A 15,525-nucleotide genomic window follows, 5' to 3' on the forward strand; every position below is an offset into this window, starting at 1 on the left:
CAAAGGAAAAGCGCCATCGAGATAGCTGGCGAGTGGTGGACCAATTGAGTTAAGGCGGCAAAGGACGTCAAAGAAATCAAGAACACAAGTTAAAACGTAGAACCACTTCAGTTGAATGGGATAAGACGTTGTGCGGTAACTAAGAAGAGAAGCTGAGCATCACAACAAAAGTCTGGACATGTGTTGCGATCTTGGCACATGCGCTGGTTAGGCAAAACCTTCTGCTCTACAAATGCAAGTGTTTGGGTATATTCTCCGTGGGCAAGGGATAAAGTTAATAAGAAATAGTGTGACGCAATATGATCAAGCCCACTGTCCGCTTCTCCGTAAACAATATCCACCGAGCTACAAACAAAGAGGAATTTAAATATGGTTGCAATGACAAAGGTATTGTACGAGTAATGCAATTCCATTAATGAATAATTGGAAAGCTTTCATTAGCAAGAACACCATGTATGCTAGTTACACGATATACTTTCCATGGTAGGCGTGTAGCAGCTTTTGCAGACAGAGTCAAGTGCGTAGACTGTTGTAGGCACCACAGTAATAGTGATATGGGTCTGGCCATTGGAAGCTGTGGCTGCTGTTGTAGCCGCTTCAACGTGAATTAGGTCGATGTACTGTTGCAATATACAACATAGAAAGAATGAGGTAGTGAATCAAGAACTACATCACTTATCAAATGGTGGAGGAAAATAAGTGGTAATACACACGAGTAGTCAGATTGTGGTCACACCGAAGTATGGTCAAAGATTAAGACAGCCTTAGGTCACGTAAGCCAATGTTACAGCCAAAAGGTCACTAAGGGGGCATATCATTATAAATCGTTATAAATTAAAAGTTGTTCAATTTGCTTATAAATTTATTTATGAAATGGTTATAGAAAGGGCTGCAACTGGTCCAAGTTTCACCATCACACCCTAAACAGAAAAGGAGAAAAAAAATACACGTATTATGCAACGAATGTTCAACATTATCAAATAATCTCAGGGAACACATGTGTCAACTAAAATGTCTACTATGTGCTGTAGAAATACAAACTCTTGTAATAATTGTAATATGTATGTGCAATATATTTATATGTAAATTTTTTTTTTCTTTTTTTTTTCTTCTTTTTTTTGACCAATTTTTTTTTTTCGTTTGTTATCAAGGGATTTGCATGAAACTTGCACACCTTGCTCAATGGATGCCTATCTGCAAGGGTGCCAATTATGAACGAAATCTGTCGAAGTCAAGCTCAGCTACAGGTGGCCGAACTTGGATCTTTATTTTACTCTGGAAAGTAATTTACAACTTCAAAGTACTTCAGAGCTTTCATTTATTAATCAATTTACATGCAAATTACACCTTATATGTAGCGTTTGTGCTTCTACAGAATGTAGTAGATATTTTAGTCCAAAGCCTATTTGTTGATTTTATAAAAATTTATAAATATCATATATTGCATATTTTTTAGAAGGGTAACTTTGAATAATTATATTATTGCACTAAACACTTTTTTGATAAAACTAGAATCCTTTATTATGTGCTTAATTTAATATCTTTAGTGTTATAGAAATGATTTTAGTTGACATGTGTTCCCTGAAACTATTTGAAAATTCGTTGCATAATTCGTTGTGTATTTTCTTTCTCCTTTTCTGTTTAGGGTGTGATGGTGAAACTTGGACCAGCTGCAGCCCTTTCTACAACCATTTCATAAATAAATTTATAAGCAAATTGAACCACTTTTAATTTTACAATGATATGCCCCCTAAGGTTGATCCAAAGTTCTTGGAACAAATAGATATACATTGAATGTAATTATAAAGTCCTTGGGATGCTGGGTGTGATGGTAAATGCAATGACCAGCTGGAGGGCAGTCTTGTGGAAGCCGCGGTTTCATCAAGTACTACTACTTATCTGCTTGTGGCAGTGACAGACACCAGCCTAATGTGGGGACCCGATGTGATCTTGTTGACTCCAGTCGAGTCTGCAATGTGAGAGTATTGTATGGGAGACTAACCGGGTGTGGAGAGTTGTAGTGATGATTTGTGGTTAGGAACTTAATTTGAGGTTAGGAGTTGTATATGATAGGCAGGCTTGTCTAGTGCGTTTATGGCCAAGGGTTGCCAGTTTCCAGTACAACCCTATTAGTACACCTCAAGGGTCTAGGTGGAGAAAAATAGATTGTATGAAGTTAATTTCATGAGGCTAGTGATATACAGTTGGTTGAAATAATGTATTCAGAACGAATCTGGGCTTGAGTTTACGAGATACAACAATAAATGAAACCACTAACAAAGGCCAATGTATGAAGAAAACACGGAACAATTATCAGTTTAATAGAGGATACCAATTATTTTACACTAATATATTTCGGTCGAGGATGGGCAGTGGCAATACGTCTAAGTATTAAGAACCGACAGTCCATAGAGATCGGGTTCGGTGACAAAAGGGGGATTGACAATAAAAGGTTCACCTCTCTCTCTACGTCGGGTACTACAGTTCTATGGGTGCAAGAGTATGCCTCCTCAAGCACCCAGGCGTCAACATAGAAGTCCAAAGGAATAACCAAAACAAGCAAAAGGTCGGCAGGAAACGGCAAACAGATAGGAGAAGAGGGGGGAGAAAAACAAAACAGAAGGCAAAGGAAAAGGTGCTCAGCACAATTGGAGAGGACGGCAGCAGGAGCACAAGGCTACAAAAGGACAGAGGACTGCCCCAAGGAGCATCACACTCCGGCAGCCGCCCACTAAGCCCCTCACACGGCATCAACGAGCTGAGCGTGGAGGGGGGGGGGGGGGGGAGGAGTATAAGCAAACAACCCTTACATTAAAAATGCTTAAAATCTGGTGGTGATATTCTGGATGATAGTGACAGCCACTTATAGAATAGCCTCTAGGCGGTATAGTCGCTCTCTATCCAGACGGCCAGGGTATCTTGAGAATATTGAAAATTAAGTGCAGAGGTTTTTCTAGTCTCAAAACCTTAGAAAAACTATTTCCCCTTGTAGCTAGCAGGAAATGAAGTCGTTCAGAGACTTCCCACCCCACTGTCCTGAAGGGACTGATGCACAACAGTTCAAAATAAATCTTAAACAATACTATAATTCTGAAGGAAAGCAATACGCTAGTCTTAAACAGTGAACTCCGACCCATGTCTTCCTCCGCGGAATATGTCGGAAATTCCGACACTAAATACTAACACACACAGTAAACCAAGCAAATGCGGTTGTTAGGAAAATACTGACCATACTAACCACTAATTTCTCTAAGAGGATAATCATTAAAATAAAATGAGTTTCATGGCTTCTCAGAGAAAATGGGACATTTGCCACATCACCTGCTTATTACTTATCCATAACACGTATCATTAAAACACCAGTCTGGACAACGAATAGGATAAAGAAGTATTCTCCAAGACTGGAAATAACTAAATTACAAGTGAATTCAAAGTCTTCTTCCCTAAGTCGGTAATGACAGATTTAAAACTATGCCGAGCCAAAGCTCAACCCCAGCAAACACAAATAAGCGAGAACAAATAGGTAAGTACACCCACCCCACCAGGAAGTAACCGATAACAGCTGTCTAACTCCCAGGTTCCTGTTTACTGCTAAGTAACAGGCGAATCAGGGTGAAGGAAACTCTTACCAATTGTTTCTGCCATCAACAGGGATCGAACCTGGATCCTAGGATTATGAATCAGAGCGCTCTCCACTCAGCTATCAGGCCTCCTGTGTAATATGTAAATGTTCATGAAAATAAAGGTTACAGTGTTCAAAGCAGTACGTATCACTAAACTTGGTGCCATGAGAAGTAAAATTAGTCAGAATAGTCAATTCATCTAAGCATAAATGCAATTGCAAGATTGGTTTTGAGTTTGATGTTGTGCAACATTATAGTCAATATATTTGACTAGACAGGAGACAAAGCTCAACCCCTGCAAGCACAACTTGTTATGGAATGCTTTATCGTGTTATTGCGTCGCATAAAAAAAAGGCACTTATATTAATAGTAATACTTTCAATATTACAGGAAGAACAAAGTTAACGACCGTGAAGGTCGTTAACGGTCAGCACGGTGTGGCTCGTCCGGTGGCGGGAATTTGTTAGCCAATCAAAATCACCGGACGAGGCAATGAGTGCTGGTCGGAGAATGAACTGAACAGAAATCTACTCCCCTCCATCGCGTCGACATCCAGTCGTCACGTACGTGCGCGTGCGTGCGTGCGTGCGTGCGCGCGCGTGTGCGTGTGTGTGTGTGTGTGTGTGTGTGTGTGTGTGTGTGTGTGTGTGTGTGTGTGTGTGTGTGTGTGTGTGTGTGTGTGTGTGTGTGTGTGTGTGTGTGTGTGTGTGTGGCTAAACCCAACTGTTACAGTATGCTCCACCCTCACCAAGGAAAAGGACGCGACGACCTAGCGGCATGGTAGACGTCTTTGAAGTTGTGGAAGTCACCGTCTTTGATATATAGAGGTCGGCGTTGAGGTAACACGCAGTTTCCCGATAGTGGTACTAATTCCGGAAAAGTGGATGATCCTTAAGTGAGAGGAATCACCGGATGAGTGACGACTTTCTCATAGTCATAGTATCTCAAGTTGTATATATAACTGTACATATTATGTACAGTGCCTTAACATGTATACATGTATTATATTGTATATAATGTACTCTTATGTATTTCGTGATATAGCCGAATATATCCATGATGCAGTCTTTTCCAAAACTATTTCTAGTCCTTTGTCAGACCTCAGCACCACGTGTCACACCTGACAATAGGTCACGCTGAGGCTGACACCTGAAAAAATTAATGTACCCCGTTGTATTACAAAGCATAAGAAAAACACTCGGAACAAACTTATTTTAAATGTGTTGGGTTTTCGACAGTTCGATCCCAACACACATTGGGCCTGTCCAGGAGAGTTTTGAGCAAGACACTGTGTATACTTGTAGCACCCATTGCTAGTCATCTAGGTATCCAGCCAGATAAAGTTTTCATCATGGATCGTGTCCAAGAATTTATAACAAGAGGACCCATTGATTTGAAAGAGCTGTACAAAAGAACAGCTGAAGCAAATCGCCGAACACTGAGATAGAATTAGTGTCGACTAAAGTGGTCTATATGAGACAAGAACTTGGAAATAAAGTAAAGTCTCGACGCGAAGACGTAGGAGAGGTAGGATTAGATGTGAGTGCAAAGGAAAGTGGGGAACCAGATACTGAGGAAGTATCTTCTAATACGTCACATAGTAGTGGAAATATAGAATATGAACTGGAACGTTTGAGACTTGAAGCTCAAATCTCCAGGGAAGAGAGAGAGTTTCAGTTAGAGAAAATGAAACTTGAGCAAGAGAAATTGCGACTTGAGAGTGAGCAAAAAACGCGTGTAGAATTAGAAAAGGAGAAAACGAAGCAAATAAATTTGTGGCTGCTCAGAGGCGAGGGCAAGAGGTACACTCTGAGAGCATACCTATGCGTGCAGCATATGATCACAAGGCACGTGAAAAGGAGGTTCCGCAATTTTGTCCAGAAGAATCCAAGTCTTTTTTTTGAGCATTTTGAGAAAGTTGCTAAACTAAAGCAATGGCCAGAGGAGATTGGACCCAATTGGTGCAAATAAGATTGACTGGGCGGCGAGAGAGGCCTATACCCAGCTCTCTAAAAGATTGTAAAAATTACTGGACTGAAAAACAGCGTATCAAGATCATTTCTACCGACACCTGAAGCGGTTCAGAGAAATGGTAAAGACACAGAGGAGCACATATGCTGAAACAGCCAGAGATTTGGAACGTAGATTCTAAAGATGGATGGGTTCCGAAAAGGTAGAATCTTTCGAAGACTTAAAGGAAGTAAGTAATTATCAAAAGAAGGCACCAAACCAGGAAGGCTATGTAGCACCATCAAATGCGCAGAATAATCAGAGGGCGTTAAATATCACCAAGGATGCAAATACGAGAACAAAAACGAACAAGGTGAACGATATCAAAAGTATCCGAGTCACTAAGAATTCTATTGAGGGACAGGTGACCGCGAGGGGCGGTCGCAAAGCAAGACATACGCTCGTCCTGGAAGTCAGGACATGCACGACCGTAAGAGGGACAATGCAACTAGGACAATATGGAACTGGGCGGCGCTCCATCAAGTGACCATGGGTTAAGCGAGTATGGCCAATACGCAACCTCGCCAGAGCTGTTTCCTATCGCCGGTTACGGTGGTAGGGAAACACAACATCTAAGAGTATGTAGTTTGTTACCAGTAACAGACGACCAAGAAGCCTGCCAACGGGTAAGGACGGAGGAATGGATAACCGGGTAAAAGTCAGAATATGGAATACCTTTACGAGAGATGGGACAAGAGCAGACGGCTTCCTTGGTGGCAGCATCCGCACGCTCATTTAAAGACACACCAATATGGCTGAGAGCCCAACAAAACTCAACCGACTTAAATTTACTGTGAACAAGAAACGGGCAATGCTGGATCTCGACAACTACTGGATGGACCGGATTAAAAGACCCGAGAGCCACGAGGGCACTACGAGAGTCAACAACAACTACAAAAACTACAAAGGAAGACTGACAATGAGAAAGCAGGAGACGAAGAGCATAGAGAATAGCATAAAGCTCCGCTGTAAAGATGCTAGTGTCCGGAGGTAGACAGAAACGGAGCGGGAGTGAGAAGAAAAGGCATTTTAGAACCGTAGGAGGGGTAAAAGCTTAAGTGATACGGGTCAGGGACGTACAAAACCGCGGAAGAGGGACTCTCCACGTGGGCAAAGAAGAAACACGAGGAGGAGAAACATTAGAAATACGAACGGAAAGAGAATCCTGTAGGCGAGATAACCGGACAGAAAGAGGGAGGTGGTGAAGAGTAACAGGAACCCAAGGAGGGGTAAAAGTCAAAGCACGAAAGAGGCGAGAGGAAGGATGTTGCAAGGACCGTGCAAGATAGCGAAGACAGTAGCGATCACGGCGGTCCTGGAGAGACAGGAAGCCAGTGTCAACATACAAGCTAAGGACTGAAGTCGAACGAAAGGCACCAGAACTGAGGCGCAACCCAGTATGGTGCAAAGCATCAAGACGGCGAAGAGTAGAAGGAGAAGCAAAGTAAGCAGGGCAACCACAATCGAGCTTAGACAGGACGAGAGAGGAATGTAAAGCCAGGAGAGTGCGCCTATTTGCCCCCTCCCCCCCCCTCCCCAAGAAGTATGGGACAAGACTCGGAGGACAAGGGCCTTAGAGCACTCAACATGGAGGCAAGAGATATGGGGAGACCAAGACAAACGAGTGTCAAGGAAAAACCCCAAAAGCTTTGCGGAATCTTTGTACTCAAAGAGATAACCTTAAAGTGACAAAGAGGGACGAAGAGCGACCCGTTTCCGCGTAAAAGTCATGGCACAAGTCTTTGAAGTAGAGAACTTTAAGCCATGATCGGTGGCCCAAGACAACATGGCATCAATTGCAAGTTGAAGCCGGCGCTGAAGGCGAGGCAAATCATCACCCTGACAGCAAAGGGCAAGATCATCGACATAGGGAGCGGAGAAGACACCTGAAGGAAGAGACGAAAGAAGACCATTGAGGGCAACCAGAAATGAGTAGTGCTCAGAACACTACCCTGGGGCACACCTTCGTATTGCAGAAAAGAGGCAGAGAGCGGTACCAAGGCGCACCCGAAAGGAATGATGAGAGGAAGCTGTGGAGAGAGAGGGAGATGACCACGAAGGTCAAAAGAATGAAGTTGAGTTGAAGCCTTTTCCAGGTCAAGAAGGACGGCAACAACGGAGGTCTCCGCAGCAAAAGCAGTACGAATATAGACCTCCAAGTTCACCAGGACATCTGTCGTGCTGCAGGACTTACGGAAACCAAATTGAGAAGGGGAGAGGTGGTGATGGTGTTCCAGGAACCACATCAGACGAACGTTAACCATACGTTCAAAGAGCTTGCAGACAACTTGTGAGGGCAATAGGGCGAAAGTCCTTAAGGGAAGTACCTAGAGACCCCGGTTTGCGAACAGGGAGGGCAATGGCATCGAGCCAGTCCTCGGACTGACGATGACTCCTAGATCCGATTATACAGACCCAGTAAATACTGAGACGTGCACGGAGGGAGATGGCGAAGCATGTCATAATGAATACCATCGGAGCCGGCTGCCGTAGAACCACAGAGGGCCAGGGCAGAACGAAGTTCAGAGAGAGAAGGGATCATTATAGGGAAGCTGAAGACGAGTGCAGAAATCTAAAGGACGAGACTCAAGGACTGGTTTATGAAGAAGGAAAGATTGGGGAAGATGAAGACCAAAGCTAACAGAAGAAAAGTGGACCCAGTTCGGAAGCGACCTGCAACAGGTCCGCCACAAGAGTATCATGGAGGTGAAGGACCGGTGAAACATCGGGAACGAACTTGCCCGCTATCTTGCGGATACGCTTCCAGATCTGGGGCAGAGGAGTTTCGGACGTAATTGTCGAGACATAAGATGCCCAACATTCACGTTTAGCCGTACGGATGGCCCTACAGGCCACCGCAATCACTTTCCGAAAGAAAAGAAAAGAATCGGCCGTCTGCCGACGGCGGTGCCTCTTCCAGGCTGCACGCTTACAGCGGACAGCCCAAGCACAGTCCTCATTCCACCAGGGAACGCACTTCCGCAGACCCCGAGAGGAAGAGCGAGGAATAGAGCGGAGGGCAGCGTTGAAGACTCATGAAAAAAGAGGAGAGCAAGAGGGAGACGCAGAAGGGAGATTTCAGAGAGAGCAGCACTGAGGGTAAATAGGTTCCAGTCCGCCTTAGCAAACTGCCACCTAGGGAAGGAGAGGGAAGGGCGAAAAGAGAAAAAGGAAACAAGGATGGCGAAATGGTCACTGCCATGGAGGTCAAGAACCTGCCACGTGAAATCTAAGTAAAGAGAAGAAGAGCAGAGAGAAAGATCAAGACATGAAAAGGTGCGAGTCCGAGAGACCAAGTGAGTGGGCTCACCAGAATTCAGAAGAGACAGGGAAGAAGAGAGGAGAAACGGCTAGAGAAGGCAACCCCGGGTATTCGTCAGAACATCACCCCAAAGAGAATGACGAGAATTGAAGTCATCCAGCAGGAGCACAGGCTCCGGCAAGGAGTCCAAGAGGTATTTCAAATCAGGAAGAGAAAGCGGGACACTCGGAGGGAGATAAATGGAAAACTGTGCACCATTTCCCCACAAAGATACGAGCAGCAGGACAATGGAGAGGCAAAGGAAAAGGTAAAGGAACAAAGGGAACATCAGCACGAATGAAGAGAGCAGAAGAATTAGGAGCCCCAGCAATGGCTGGAGGGGGGGGGAGAGAAAGGAATAGCCACGAAAACGACAAGGACAAGCACCAAGCATCGGCTCCTGGAGACATACACAAAGGGGCGAAAACCGCGAAATCAGAAGATGGAGTTCGAGGAAATTGGCATAATAACCTCGAACGTTCCATTGAAGAATAGACATCGACGAGAAGGGAAAGGACAACAACAGAGAACAAGGAAGAAACATAGGCAAAAGAGCAACACAGCACGTTAATGAATATCAGGGTCGGGATCAGGGTCAGCAAAGTCAGGGTTAGGGGGCATGGGTAAACCAAGCAAAGACGGAGGGAAGGAAGCGGGAGAACAGACCAGAGGTGGGCGGGCGGGGTCTGGAGGAGGAGGAAGAGGAGGAGACAACAGAGAGGAGCAGTCAAGGACAGCAGCAGGAAGAGGGGGAGTAGAAAGAGGGGAGAGCACCTCAACAAGAGCAGCAACCGAAAGGGAAGCAGGGGCCAAAGAAACCTCCATAGCAGGAACAGGGGGCGCAATCACTGAACTGAGAGGGGAAGGAGCAACAGAGCCAGAAGTAGGGGCTGAGGAAGAAAGCGAAGCCTTCTTACCTGCTGGGGAGGAGGAAGGAGAGGAGTCAGGCTTACGCTTCTGACTTAAGGAGACCAGTGTCCCAGCAACTACATACCGGGCAACGGATTCCAGTGTCTCAACAGGAGAAGCTGAACGAGAGCACTCACAACAACCGGTAGGAGAGCGATGGACATCCGCCCGCACCAATAGGCGGCGGGGAGAGCCAATAGATGGAGGAAGAGGATGGGAAGGAGGATCAGAGGGAGACGAGGAAGAAGACACAGGTGACACGACAGACCGGGTAGAAAGAAGGGGAAGCCCAGACAGGACCAGGAGGGGGGATCCTTCGGGACAGAACTCAAAGGAACAGAGGAGGGGGCAGTGGGCGTATCAGGGTCCAAGGCCCGGAAACGGTTGTGAATCTGAGGAAGGAGGGAAGGACGAGGAGAGGAAGAGCGCAACATGCGAGCATAAGAGACGTTAGCATAAGGCGGGAGCCGGAGAACCTGGCGCCTCGCCTCAAGAAAAGATAAACGCTCCCGTTGCTTCAAGTTTAGGACGGCCGCCTCAAGCTTGTAATGGATACAGGCACGGGAGAAGGTAGTATGGGCCTCACCGCAGTTGAGGCAGCGAGCTTGGAGAGAAGTGCACTCCGACTTAGAGTGACCTTCACCCTAACACAAAGGACAGAGAGAGTGAGTCCCAGAGCAGCGGAGGGCACCATGCCCAAACCTCCAGCACTTGTTACAAAGCCGAGGAGAAGGAATATACTCCTGGACAGAGCACCTAGCACCAGCAAGAATGACAGAGGATGGAAGGGTCCTACCACGAAAGGTGATCTTCACAACACGAAGGGGTTGACGGCAACGACCACGAGGGGGACGAGTAAACGAGTCAACCTGGAGGACAGAATGGCCTTGGGGGTCAAGGATATGCCGAATATCATCGTGGCAATCCTGCAGATTCCGAACACCGGTTGCAACATGGGGCGGGAGGAGAATAGTGCCAACACTGGCTTTCATCTGAACGTTCTTGGAGACCCAAACAGGGATCTCACCAAGGCAAGACAAGGTTGCCAAGCAGGAAGCTGCATCTTGAGAAGCAGCAGCAACGACACGTGTACCGACACGTGTACCGAGACGAGTGGGTTTGAAGGTAACAGACGCATCCACGGAATCAACAAGATGCCGATGGAGGGAGAAATCGTCAGGAGGCGCAGAATCAAGAGGGAGGAGATCAAAGTATTTGGTCCATGAATCGGGACCAAACAAGGCCTGATACGCGTCGGTACGGGAAGGAATCGAGCGAGTGCGGCCGGGGCGCGAACGGCGTTGAGAACCCCCAGAGAGAGAGAGAGGTCAAAAGGCGCAGTAGTCACAACGAGAGACTTAGCCGCACCAGGGGACGAAATGGTCACCACTGGGGGCTGGAGGCTCGACCCAACCACAGAGGAGGGAGGGGAGCTGGGGGAAGAAGTCAGGACGGTCAAAGGAGGAGCAAGGTCGGGGCCCAAAGCAGCGGGAGCTACAGAGCTTGGTCTTCCAATACAGACCGACTCGGGGGCTTGGTCGCCCACCCCACGAGCCTGAGAGGGTACAACAGAAACATTTATCGACAGAGACGAAGAGAAAAATTCATCCACGAATGTGCCCCCATACCCACCATCGAGCCACAATTAGAAGCAGGACACCCAACAGGAAGCTATCGCCGATCATGACGGGGCCCCCTAGGGGCGCGTCGTGAGTATACGCCCCACAAACGCCACCTCAAGAATTGTCAGTCCGTCGAGATCGGGTTCAGCGACGAAAGGGGGATTGACAATAAAAGGTTCCCGTCGCTCAAGACCTCGGGTACTACAGTTCTACGGGTGCAGGAGTATGCCTCCTCAAGCACCCGGGTGTCAAAATAGAAGAAGTCCAAAGGAATATCCAAAACAAGCAAAAGGTCGGCAGGAAATGACAAGCAGATAGGAGAAGAGGGGGGAGAAAAACGAAACAGAAGGAAAAGGTGCTCAGCACAATTGGAGGACGGCAGCAGGAGCACAAGGCTAGAAAAGGACAGAGGACTGTCCCAAGGAGCATCACACTCCGGCAGCCGCCCACTAAGCCTCTCTCATGGCATCAACGAGCTGAGCGGAGAGGGGGGTCGAAGACTTAAAACAATTGATGTTAATGGAAAAATTCTTGGAGATGGTGACTCCAGACACCAGGTTTAAGGTTCAAGAAGCAGGAATAAAAACACTGTTAGAAGCAGCGGACAAAGCAGATGTAATTAAGGAAGCTTACAGAAGTCTCCAGGAACAAAGAAAAAGGTGATGATGCAACCTAGTGGGCTGGATAGCAGAGTCCCAGTTTTCGTCTTTCCCCCATCGCTTGCTTTTTACGCTGCTGATCACAGTACTCACAAGCCAATTGTGACCTTGTACAACCCTTATGAGTTTTGTATCTCCTACTCGGTGCTGTGTAATAACCTATCATGTTTCAACGTGCATAGTCCAAAGGGCATTGGTCGTTCAAAATGTTCAATAGACATCATTAAGAACAAATCTTTCGTTAAACGAGACAAGTCAAAGGGATAAAATTTGCATCCAAATCTGTGAAGATGGAAAGAAAAAGGAATTGGAAAAGAAGGATGTCCCAGCTGTGTTACCGAGTGTTGTACCAGAGCCCTGTAGTGGGCCTGATGGTGACCACTTTCAGTCCGTCCATGCTCCCACACGCTCTGGTAGGGAGGGAGGGGGGGGGGGGGGAAGAGCTACAGACAAATTTTCTCCCACTGCACCAACATCCGCTTGGAGCTGATCAAGGGAATGCTGGTCCAAGCCTGGTGTTAGTTGCTGCTGCTACCATTTGCCTTTGTGGGTTACTGGTGTCCACTGAGGGTAACCAGACTGAATCGAATTCCATCCTACATGCACCTGAACTCAAACATCAAAACTGTATTAGCGTATGTCCTAGGTCTCCTTGACATATGCTATCTTAAGAGCAGGATGATTTCTGCGGATGGAAATCCTGGGGAATAGAAGATTGCAGTGATACCGGGTCATTTTAAAATGATGCCGTACTAAATGCCTTTATGTATGAGTATATCTAAAGAAAGCGTCAGTGGATAGATCATGTGAATTATTACACACATTATTAGGCTAGGCCGGTACAACAAAGACCGAGACCGAATGATAAAGATAGTGTTTGCAAACGAGAACACAAAGGAGAGGATCCTATCAAGGAAGAGCTCCCTGAAAAACGTGGGAAAATTAAAAAATGTACTCCTCCAGCGATACATGACAAGGAAGGAGAGAGCCGTGGCGGCAGAAGCAAGGAAGAGGCGCAGGGCGAGAGGGGAAAACCAGGAAGTCACAGCTCCCAACACAACACCCCCAGAGGCGAGGGGGGAACCCACAACCAGCTACCCAGTAACACCAGAAGGGAGGACAACCCCGCCTCCCTCCTCTGCATAGAAAACCCCCCTACCCCAAACCCTCCCTGCCCCCACTCAAAAGTTCAGCCAAATCTCCCTCCCCCCACACCCAATCCCCACCCTTCTACCCCTCCCCTCCTCCCGAGTCCTCCCTCCCCCCCTTTCCTTCCCGTCCTCCCTCCCCTTTCACCCCATACCCTCCCTGTCCCTCCCCCTTCACTGGATCCCCCGCCCCCCATTCCAGCATCCTCTGAGATCCTGTTACCCACCTCACAGGTCCTCACACCCATGGAACAGCCTCCCCCACCAGCAGAACTCACCAAGGAGGCGATTTGAGAAGGGACAGAAGAAAGTGAGCCTCAAAGCGATGTACACTAACATAGATGGAATTACAAATAAAGCAAATGAGCTTGGAGAACTGGTACTAGAGGAAAACCCAGACATAATAGCCCTCACAGAAACAAAGATCACGAAAACAATAACAAATGCAGTGTTCCCACAGGACTATTATGTTATGCGGAAAGAGAGGGAAGGAAGAGGTGGGGGTGGTGTAGCTCTGCTGGTAAGAAAAGGCTGGGATTTTGAGGAGATGGATATTCAGGGCTGTGAAGGTTTCAGTGACTACATAGCAGGTACTGTAACAAATGGAGGGAAAAAAATTATAGTCGCAGTCATATATAATCCACCACCAAATGACAGAAGACCTAGACAGGAATATGATAGAAACAACATGGCCACCATTAACATAATAGAAAGAGCAGCTTCTGTTGCTAGCAGGAATGGATCTGGACTACTAATTATGGGAGACTTCAACCATGGGAAGATAGATTGGAAGAACAGAGACCCGCATGGAGGACCAGAAACATGGAGAGCTAAGCTGCTGGACGTGGCAACAAGAAACTTTCTAAGCCAGCATACCAAAGAGCCAACAAGAATGAGAGGAGAAGATGAACCAGCAATGCTTGATTTGATATTTACCCTAAATGAATGGGATATAAGGGAAGTTAAGATGGAAGCGCCCTTGGGAATGAGTGACCACAGTGTATTGAACTTTGAGTACCTGGTAGAGCTAGGACTTATCTCCCCCCAAAAAGAACTAGGAATCAAAAGGCTGGCATACCGAAAGGGGAATTATGAACAGATAAGAAGTTTCCTAAGTGAAATACCTTGGGACACAGACCTCAGAGACAAGTCTGTACAGGGTATGATGGACTATGTTACCCAAAAGTGTCAGGAGGCAGTAAACAGGTTCATCCCGGCCCAAAGGGAAAAATCCGAGAAGCAACAGAAGAATCCATGGTATAATAGGGCATGTATGGAAGCGAAGAAACTGAACAAAAAGGCGTGGAGGAACTTCCGGAATAACAGAACACCAGAAAGCAGGGAGAGATACCAGAGAACCAGGAATGAGTACGTCAGGGTGAGAAGAGAAGCAGAGAAAAATTTTGAAAATGATATAGCAAACAAAGCCAAGACCGAACCAAAGCTACTCCACAGTCACATCAGAAGGAAAACAACAGTGAAAGAACAGGTATTGAAACTTAGAACAGGCGAGGACAGGTATACAGAGAATGACAGAGGTGTGTGAGGAACTCAACAAGAGGTTCCAGGAGGTCTTCACAATAGAACAGGGTGAGGTCACTGTGCTAGAAGAAAGGGAGGTAAACCAGGCGGCCTTGGAGGAGTTCGAAATTACGAGAGAGGAGGTCAAGAGAGACCTGCTGGATCTGGATGTTAGAAAGGCGGTTGGTCCAGATGGGATCTCACCATGGGTACTGAAAGAGTGTGCAGAGGCACTTTGCTTGCCACTCTCCATAGTGTATAGTAAATCACTAGAGACGGGAGACCTACCAGAAATATGGAAGACGGCGAATGTGGTCCCAATATACAAAAAGGGCGACAGACAAGAGGCACTGAACTACAGGCCAGTGTCCTTGACTTGTATACCATGCAAGGTGATGGAGAAGATCGTGAGAAAAAACCTGGTAACACATCTGGAGAGAAGGGACTTCGTGACAAATCGCCAACATGGATTCAGGGAGGGTAAATCTTGCCTTACAGGCTTGATAGAATTCTACGATCAGGTGACACAGATTAAGCAAGAAAGAGAGGGCTGGGCGGACTGCATTTTCTTGGATTGTCGGAAAGCCTTTGACACAGTACCGCATAAGAGGCTGGTACATAAGCTGGAGAGACAGGCAGGTGTAGCTGGTAAGGTGCTCCAGTGGATAAGGGAGTATCTAAGCAATAGGAAGCAGAGAGTTACGGTGAGGGGTGAGACCTCCGATTGGCGTG

General features: G+C 46.7%; 1 protein-coding gene and 1 pseudogene across 1 annotated transcript in view; one reads left to right on the forward strand and one right to left on the reverse strand.

Moving 5' to 3' along the window:
* The window catches only part of LOC123749276 (baculoviral IAP repeat-containing protein 8-like), a 640,763-nt gene that overhangs the window by 55,843 nt on the left and 569,395 nt on the right, over positions 1 to 15,525 (reverse strand). The window lies entirely within an intron of this gene.
* LOC138364140 (motile sperm domain-containing protein 1-like) lies at positions 12,131 to 12,806 on the forward strand (annotated as a pseudogene).

The sequence above is a fragment of the Procambarus clarkii genome, chromosome 12 (genome assembly GCF_040958095.1).
Source record: "Procambarus clarkii isolate CNS0578487 chromosome 12, FALCON_Pclarkii_2.0, whole genome shotgun sequence".
Taxonomy (NCBI): domain Eukaryota; kingdom Metazoa; phylum Arthropoda; class Malacostraca; order Decapoda; family Cambaridae; genus Procambarus; species Procambarus clarkii.